Source organism: Marmota marmota, unplaced genomic scaffold (genome assembly GCF_001458135.2).
Source record: "Marmota marmota marmota unplaced genomic scaffold, marMar, whole genome shotgun sequence".
NCBI lineage: Eukaryota > Metazoa > Chordata > Mammalia > Rodentia > Sciuridae > Marmota > Marmota marmota.
In genome coordinates this window covers 21114964-21125266 of record NW_026000242.1, presented here as the reverse complement: position 1 = coordinate 21125266, position 10303 = coordinate 21114964, and the positions used below count along the sequence as shown (strand labels likewise).

The 10303-nt window shown below is 33.1% G+C and overlaps 1 protein-coding gene across 1 annotated transcript in view; it reads right to left on the bottom strand.

Moving 5' to 3' along the window:
* The window catches only part of Trpc6 (transient receptor potential cation channel subfamily C member 6), a 174243-nt gene that overhangs the window by 114986 nt on the left and 48954 nt on the right, over positions 1-10303 (bottom strand). The gene's annotated exons all lie outside the window — the stretch shown is intronic.

Below are 10303 nucleotides of genomic sequence, written 5' to 3'. Positions count from 1 at the left end.
GGGAGAGAGAGAGAGAGAGAGAGAGAGAGAGAGAGAGAGAGATTAAACAAGGACATAAGAAAATATCAGAAACAAGGGCTACAATGAAAATAAGACAGGTTGATGTTTTGTTAACTGGTGGCTGACTACTTCAGATTATGTGGTTTTAAGAGGCCTCCCCAAGAAGGTACTACTTGAGACACACATGTGGCCAGCCACCAAAAGGTCAGAAGCACATTATAACTGGATTGAAGAAAGTTAGTGTATGAAAACCTAAGGTATCTTTGCTTCCAGTGAACAGGTATAAAATGAAATGGATGTGTGAGCAAAGGGGTGGGGAGTGCAAATTTAGAAAGTTTTACTTTGCCCATTCATCAAGAACCAAAGTTCAGAGAGGAAAACCCTGAGGGCCTAGCTCTGTAATTGATACAGGTGTGTGGAATGGATGGATGGATGGAAAGAGGGATGAAGTATAAAAAAGAAAAAGAAAACTTCTTGGCCACTAAAAAGACATTTTCCTTGAAAAACTAACCTAAACTAACCTAGGGGCTGGGGATGTGGCTCAAGCGGTAGCGGTAGCCTGCTGGCCTGCCATGCTTGCGGCCCGGGGTTCAATCCTCAGCACCACATACAAACAAAGATGTTGTGTGCGCCGAAAACTAAAAAATAAATATTAAAAAATTCTCTCTCTCTCTCTCTCTCTCTCTCTCTCTCTCTCTCTCTCTAAGAAAAAAAAAGGAAAAACTAACCTAGATCTTTCTGAAGTTGTTTATTCTTAATTTAAGAGCTTTCTTTTTTTATCTCTCAACACATGGAGCCATGATTTTATTCTATTTCCTGGTCACTTTACCCAGCAATAAAATACTCCACTTGAAATTTATTGGCTTATGGAAACTTATCTGTAAGTACTCAACAGCTCTGAGATTTGAATGAATTGGTTAATAAATGTTTTATTTAAATAGTGCTGAGGTAATCTGAGAACACCATATATAGGAAACAATTTAGTAGGGAAATATAACATTCAAATATTTTCTACTTGACTCAAATTCTGTAAGTTAAAGCAAAGTTAGAAAACATGTATGATGTTAGTTAAGTGTTAGTCTTTAAAAAATTGAGACAGAATTTATTTTGTTGTTATAGTTGTTTGAGCTGTTTGTGCTTTTTCTCATAACACTGTTTTTCATTTACACATAACAACCTTCACACTGAAAAAATTATTACAGTAAACTTATAAGGTGACATCAATTTATTATTTGGCAAAATAAGACATCCTTTTTTTCTGTTATTTGAAGTACAGTGGGTTCTAGACCAATTAAACCAGGGCAACTATGGAGCTCCCTGGAGGGGGATGGTGGTGTAAAGGGATTAGAGGCTTCTGAGAGAATTATGATTTGATGAAGTGGAAAGACCAGATGACTGAAATTCTGGAAGCCTGTGTTTTCATTCCAACCTTTCACTGCTGAAGCTGTGTAATTTCAGAGGGGACATTTAATGTCTCTCTGCCTCAGTTGATTCATCTGTAAGCAGATCTATAATTACTGAAGACACCTCAGTCTAGCTTTGCACATTCTATAGTTATCTATGCAGTTTTAACTCTTTAATTACACTAAAAACACAGTAAAACCAGTAAAAATTACTATATCAATATTTCAAAATCAATACAGAAGTGTTGAGTAGATCTAGAATAATGAATGTTGGGAGAAAGAACAATAGATTGCAAGTTTAAAAATATTAGATGAATGGGAGCTGGGGCTGTAGCTCAATGGCAGATCACTTGCCTTGCACAGGTAAGGCCCTGGGTTCGATCCTCAGCACCACATAAAAATAAACAAATAAAGAAAAAAAATATTAGATGAGTGAACAACTTATAGTTTTCACAAAGTTGCATGCTTGATGCAATTGTGGGTTATATGTGTTTATGTAATATGTTTATAACTTTGGAATAAGAACAGTTCAGTTGTTAACTGAAACTTGAGGATAATATGGGCTACATGTCTCTGTGGGTGGATGGAGGGATGTCCTTTTTAATGTTTTTGCTATTATTGCATTTTAGTTATACATAATCATATATGCATGGAACATAATTTGCTCGGCTCAGTCCCCAGTACTTCCTGTTTCCCTCCCCACCTCACCCCACCCTTTTTTTCTTCTTTTACTCTACTGGTCTTCCTTCTATTAATTTATTTTTTAATTGATGCTTTATAGATATATATAAAGGTAGAATTCATTGTGGCATATTCATGTATGTACAAAGCATAATTTGGTCAATTTCATTCTACAGTTCCTTCCTTTTCTTGGGGAGGGATGAACTTTTGCTCATTGTACATATCTGTGCTGTTCAACTGATGATTAAATTTTAAAAACTTGATATTACTATTATAGCACAGTATTTCAAAAAGTCAATAGAGACAAAAATAAAAAATCGTTGTTGTCTGAAAAGCCTTAGGCTAGGAGCTCAAGGGGGGAAAAATGCCACTAGGGGCAGGAGGTTGAGAAAACATTATCAGATGCTTAATGACCCAAGAAGCTGAGCTGCAGTCACACTCAGAACTCAGAACAGCTACAGTTTGTGAAATGCTGAAGAGAGACAAAGGCAAAGGAGCCTTTCTGGGAAATGCAGTTTGAGGTTAGTTGGCCAGAGCTACAGATAAAATTTAGTCTTAAATGTACATGGGTATTTTAGAGGAGTTAGAACATAAAGCCCTGACTCCTACTTCATATGGAATCCACGAGGGGAGTGGGGGCATCCTAGAGGATTCCTTTATGAATGAAAGTCCTGGTAAATCCTGGTCAATGAAATGGAAGTGGGTGAATCTTTGAATCTCAATTTCTTACTTTCTAAAGTAAAGGGATTATAATATTACATTTGGAACCTCTCTTAAAGTTAATTTTCTGTTGACAAATATAGAAAAATAAATAGCGATATATTTTAGTGTTTGTTTTGATTCGAGCTTAACACAGATGTCCAGAATTCTAATTTTATCATATGGGTATTTTGTAAACAGTTGCAATTAACATGGTTTCACTTGGAGTTACTCACATTGGACTAAATTAATTTCTCTAATAGAATTATTGGGATACTTTTAGCAACTACTTGCCAGGGTTATGGTGGAGCATATTTGTTAGCAAATTTGAAAAATAAGCACTAGGTAATAGGAGTGATTCACACTTAGTCAGAAGACTGTTGGAAAGACCAATAATGTACAGACAAATGCCACCAATGTTGAATAAATAAATGTGTTTAAAATAGATTAAGCTGCTTTAGGTGTTTGTTAGGTTCTTTATTCAGACATATTAAAGGCAGCCTGGGCCTCTAAAATAAATTAATATATCTATTGAAAATTAAATAAACCCTAAGATTCCTTAAGAAAAGTCTAAAATTTAGAAATTAATCACCATCTCCAAAGATCCAGGAGTAGAGTTGCTAATATCCAATATCTATTTATGATTATTTTTAAATAATCATGTTAATAAATTACAACCATAATAAATTACAGACACATATTTAATATGGTAAGGAAGACTGACTTTAGAAAAAACTAATATGGAGAAATACCAGAGATGTTTCCATTAATGTAAGAAATAAAAGAAATGTGTTATTATAGTTGCTACTAGTCATTATCTAAGAAGTTTTACAAGAAAATAAAACATAATACATAAGATGAAAAGATTTCTAATGAGAATATAAACTTATTTGCTTATAGGTTATATAATTTTTTACTGTAAAAATACAAGATTTATTACTGAAATATATTTGAATTGAAAAGAGAGAAGTGTGCTTAGTACAATATTGAATAATAAAAGAAAATAATTTTGAAAATGTAGTTTACCATGACTAACAATATCTAATCAAACTATATCAAAAGCTACAAAATATAAAATGCATAGAAATAAACTTAATGAAGAATTTTAAGACTGAAGAAAATTATAAAACTTCACTAAGACCTAATTAGACAATGAATTAAAATTTATATCAAATTATATAATATAATTTACTGATAACTCTTTTATACTTACATTAAATTTATAAATAACTTTGAATAGAAAGTAGTATTTTTAATGTTGTATATCCATCTAGGGTCACGTTTTCTCTACTATTTACTTTTTCACATTTCTAAAAATAATTTTGTCAAAATCAAGAAAAATTGACAAAAGAGAAGCAATGGAAGAAACTTGGCCTATAAAATATCAAATGATTTAGTAAAACCACACTGAGTAAAATAAATTAATACTCAATAAATGGAAATATTAATAGAATATAATATAGTCTTAAAAAACTTAAGATACAAACTATTTTATGGTATGATAAAGAACACATTAATTAAAATGAGGACAATAATAAGGAATATTAAATGAATTGAACAGATATTTCTAGCTCATATCTTTGTCACAACAAGTGGAATGCATTAAGAATTTAAATGTTATTAAAGAAAATTTTTTTAAAAACTAGAGTAAGATACAGGTAGAGTTTAATATATATGTTGTCTATAGTAAATTTTATATATATATATATATATCAATCTAAGATCAAAATCATATTGGTATCATTTATGATCACAATGGCATGAAACTGGAAATCAGAAACAGAAAGAAACTTGGAAAATTTACAAGTGTGAGAAAATTAAGCAACATTATTCCTGAATAACCAATGAATCAAAAAGAAATCAAAGGAAAATTAAAAATGAGACAAACAAAATGGAAATACAACATTCTACAACTTATTGGATGCAGCAAAAGGAGAGCTGAAAGAGAAGATTCTAACAATAAACATTCACATTAAAAAAGAGGAAAGGGGGGCTGGGGGTGTAGCTCAGTGGTAGAGCACTTGCCTAGCATGTGTGAGACACTGGGTTTGATTCAGCACCGCATATAAATAAATGAATAAAATAAAGGTCCATAAACATCTAAAAAAATATTTTAAAAAAAGAAGAAAAAGAAAGTTATCAAAACAAAACAACCTAATGCTAAACCTTAGGGACTAGAAAAAGAACAAAATTGCTTATGAGAAAATGTAGATCAATGATGCCACTATTAAAGCAACTGTAGACAAGTGGACTTGACACTTTAGAAGCCCAGAAAAAGCTTCAGAAACAATTTTTAAAAATTCATATATGCAAGATAACATGAAGAGACATTTTCAGTGAAGAAAAACTTTTGTTTTCATGAGGAAATGAAGCACTTGATGCCAAGGACATTAATATACTCAAAAGATTGCCTATGTGAAATATATGTATGAAATCAGCAAAAATAAATAAGATTCTGGGGCCCATTCATGAGACTTTCAGTAAAGTATGCAGACTGTCTAGTAAAAAGAAAAACCTAAGTTCAAAGTTATGGAAAGAAGGAAATAACAAAGATCAGAGAAAATAATAAATGAAGTAGAGACTAGAAAAGACAATAGAAAAATTAACAAAACTATGAGTTCTCTTTTTTTAAACTCTTTTTTTGAGAGAGAGAGAGACAGAAGAGAGAGAGAGAATTTTTTTTAATATTTATTTTTCAGTTTTCGGTGGACACAACATCTTTATTTTATGTGGTGCTGAGGATCGAACCCAGCACCCGGCACATGCCAGGCAAGCGTGGTACCGCTTGAGCCACATCCCCAGCCCAATGAGTTCTCATTTTTAAAAAGATAAATAAATTTGGCAAACCTTAGCTAGACTAATAAAAACTAAAAGACGATTTAAAGCAGAAATGAGAAAAGAGATATTACAGCTGAAATCACAGAAATATGAAAGATCATAAGAGATTACTATGAACAACTGTAAACCAACAAATGGATAACACAGAAGAAATGGATAAATTTCCTCTGCAGACTGAACTACGAAGAGATAGAAAATCGGAATAGATAAACAATGAGTAAGGAGATTGAATCAGTACTCAAAAATATCCCATAAAGTCCAGAACCAGATGAATTCAGTGCATACAACTGAACTTTTAAAGAAGAAGGGCTAGGGGTGTAACTCAGGGGTAGAGCATGGCCTAGCATTGTTAAATTTCAGCACAGAAGAGGAAAGGGAAGGAGGAGACCAAGGGGCCTAGGAGGAAGAACAAATAGCGATCCTTGTCAAACTCTTTTAAAGATTCAAAGAGGAAATCAATAATTCTAAATTCATTTGACAAAACTGTAATTATCCTGATAACCAAATCCAGATTAAAAAAAACACTATAAGAAAAGAAAATATCAGGCCAATATCCTTGATAACCACAGATGAAAAGATCCTCAAGAAAACACTGGCAAACCAAATTCAGCGGCACCTTAAAAAATCACTCCCCATGATCAAGGGAAATTTAGCTCTGGGATGCAAAGATGAATCAATATATACTATATTAACAGAATGAAGGACAAAGTCCATACAATCACTTCAATGGATGTGAAAAAAAGTATTTGACAAAATTCAACATTCCTTCATTATAGAAACTTTCAAAAAATTAAATATAGAAGTAATGTATCACAACACAATAAAGAACACACATGAAAAGTACATAATTAACATCATACTCAATGATGAAAAGTTTAAAACTTTCCTTCCAAGATCAGGGAAAAGACAGGTATGTCCATTGCCATAACTTCTATTCTACATTGGACTTGAAGAACCAGCCTCAGCAATTTGGCTAGAAAATGAAATAAAATACATTCAAACTGGAAAAGAAGTTAAATTCTCACTGTTTACAGATGTCATGATATTATATATATAAAAACCCTAAAAATCCCCAAAACAACAATAAAAAACTATTAGAACTAATAAACAAGTTCAGTGATGTAGCAGAATACAAAATCAGAATACAAAAGTCAATGATGTTTGTATATACTAACAAGTAACTATTTGAAAAAGAAATCAAGTAAGCAATTTCATTTATAATAACTGCAAAAGATACTTAGGAATAAAGTATTAACCATGTGAGAAGAATATCTGTACACTGAAAACAAAAGTGATAGTAGAAGTTGAAGAATTAATATTGTTAAAATATCCCTACTACCCAAAGCAATATACAGATTCAATGCCATCACCATCAAAATTGCAGTGATATTTTTTTACAGAAAAAGTTAGAGAAAATATTAAAAGAATTTATAGAACCACAAAGGACTCTGAATAGTCAAAGAAATGCTAAGCAAAAGAAAAAAAACATGAAATATCACATTTCCTGGTTTCAAAAATCTACTTATAAAGCTGTCGCAATCAAAACAACATGTTATGGGCAAAAAACAGGCACATGGATGAATGAAATAGATTGGAGAGCCCAGAAATAAATATAGGCCTTCATAATTAATTGACAGAATGAAGGACCAAAAAATGTATGTAGAAAAGATTATCTCTTGATAAGTGGTATTGGAAAAAAAGGATATTACATCCAAAATGGTAAATATATACATATGCAAAAATTAACTCTAAGCTGAGTAAAGATTTAGACACAACACTTGAAACATAAGACCTAAAGTAGTAATAAAACTATTAAAGGAAAACAAAGGGGAAAAATTTCAACACTGGTCTGGACAAAGATTTTGTGGGTATGATCACAGAAGCACAGGTAACAGAAGCAAGTATTGGCAAATGAGATTGCAACAAACACATAAAAAATTTCTGTGCAGCAAAGGAAATATTTGACAGAGTGATGAGACAACCTATAGAGTGGGAAAAAAATGTTTGTAAATCATATATGTGATTAGAGATTAAGACCCAAAATATTCAAGGAATTCAATTCAATGGCCAAGAAAAAAGAAAAAAAAAAGAAAAACAACAACAAATCAGTTGATTTTAAAATGGTCAAAGAAGTTGAAAAGATATTTTTAAGAAACATGAAAAAAGTACTCAACACTATAAATCATTAAGGAAATTAAAACCAAATTGTGCAAATTAAAACCACAATGAGGTCAGACACTGTAGCACATGCCTATAATTCCAGCTGCTCGGGAGGCTGAGGCAGGAGGATTGCAAATTCAAAGCCAGCATCAGCAACTTACCAAGGCCCTCCGCAACTTACAGAGATCCTGTCTCAAAATAAAAAATAGAATGGGCTGGGGATATAGCTCAGTGGTTGTGCCCCTGGATTCAATCCCAGGTTAAAAAAAAAAAAAGAAAGGAAAGAAAAGAAAAGAAAAAACACTAAGGTATCATGTCACACCTCTTAGTATGCCTGTTGTCAAAACTACAAGAGCCAACAAGTGTTGGAGAGGGTGGGTGTGTGTTTTCCATTTTGGAAAACAGTATGAGATTCCTCAAAAAATTAAAGCTAGAACTCCTATAATGAATTACTATGATTTTATGTTGTCTTGATATTAATTTTAAACATAAATTGGACTTTCTCATACCAGAAGCAGGGCTTAGTCACCACTGACAGAGCTTCCAGTTCTTTACCTCCTCCCAGTTTCTCAAAGTGATTGATCTGTATATCTGCCTTTAACAGCTACCTCCCAGTGACCACCTCCCATAGAACACCACACCACAATACAACCAATCTACTTAATTTACCCACATACTTCCACGTCCCTCACAGGCTGTGTAGATAGGCCACAGTGATCCTCTCTCAGTCATAACATGCCTTCATGGAGCTTGTGCCTGTTCTTTTCAATCCAATTAGAACTTCCCAAAGGAACTTTATTTGGATAATGTTCTGGTCCCCAGTAGAAGCTTCCCTCCCTCTTTCTCACTCCCCACTTGCTGGTTGTATTTACATGTTTTGGATGCTCTTCCCTTCCTTCCTGTTATCCCTCGATGCAGGCAGCCTTCTCCCTGGATCTGTTAGTAATACAATGCTTCTATTATTTCCTGTGTTGTGGTGCTGCCTTCTTTGTATCTCACTTGACCACACCCAGACCTAATTCTCCTAAGTCAAGACTTCCATAGAGGGCAGAAATCTTGGCTGGAATAAACTTGATGCAGATAAGAAATGAGCCATAGAGTGTCTGACAGTATAAATCATTTTTTCTGTGAAAGGTTGGCAGTTAGTCATGAAGCCATCTACCAGGATAAAGAGATAAGGCATATTGTCATATTCCTGAGCACCTCAACTGGGTCAAGATAAAATTTATTGCCACTCTCCAGAGAAAGATTTTTTTAGATCAAATTAAAGGAAAATCACAACACATCAAAAGAAAATGAAATAAATGTGCTAAAGAGATAACTGCATTCCCATGCTCATGACAGCATTATTCACACCAGCCAAGATATGGAATCAACCTAAGCGTCTCTCAATGGGTAAATGTATAAAGAAAATGTGGCATAAATGCACAATGGAATATTATTCAGCCTTAAAAAGAAAGAAAACTAATGTAAAATTAATGAACTTGGAGGACATAATGTTAAGGGGGTAAAGTCAGGCATAGAAAGATAAAATACTGCATAATCTCACTTGTTGTGTAATCTAAAAAGTCAAATTCATACAAACAGAATATAATAGCAGTTACTAGTGACTCTGTGTGTTGGAGGTAGTTATCCTTTGATACCATACCTGCATTTTTTTCCAAAAGTGGCAGCAGGGAAATTCCAACAAGGAAGTGCCCCTAACTGTCCTGAGATGGGGCCAGTTGCAAATCCAAAGACAGAAACACTAAACATGAGAGTGATCAGTCCAAAACATTTGTCAGAACTTGCAGGGTACTGTAGCACATCCTTGGGAAGACATCAACAGAAAAGGATGATTTGTTTAGGTATGTCCATGCCAAAAGGTTCAGGACATGGTGTTCATAGAAGGGTGTAAGGAATTTAGCTCAGGTGCAGGCTAGTTTCTTTCAGTATTTTGGGCAACAACCTAAATACCTTTACTAGTACTTGAGAATGTTCAAGGCTTTAGCTTGATTTCAAGCCTGCAGAGTAAAACATAATTGGCTAGGTCCAGAACAACTCTGTGTTTTTTGGTCAAGACAAGTAAAGAGCAGTGGCACTTGGGGGACCTTCCAGGGAAGCTTAGTGTGATGTTGGTCAAAGGGTACAACATTTTAATTATAGGTGGAACAAGTTCAAGAGATCTATTATACAACATGATGGCTATAATTAATAACATACTTTAAAATTGCTGAAAGGGTTGACTTCAAATGTTCTCACAACAAAAAATGTCACATATGAAGTAATGCACATGTTAATTACCTTGATTTAGCCATCCAAAATATGTACATATATCAGAATATCATATCATACACTTTATAGATATAATTTTAATTTTTTAATTAATGAACTTAAAAATTTAAATAAGTATAATATGTAATCATATGGATAAAGCTAGACTAAGAATTCACTAAAAGATTAAAAAAAGAAAAAGATTTAAAGAATTAACAAAAATTAAAACATATATGTCAATATATGTATCTAAGAGAGATAAACCAGTG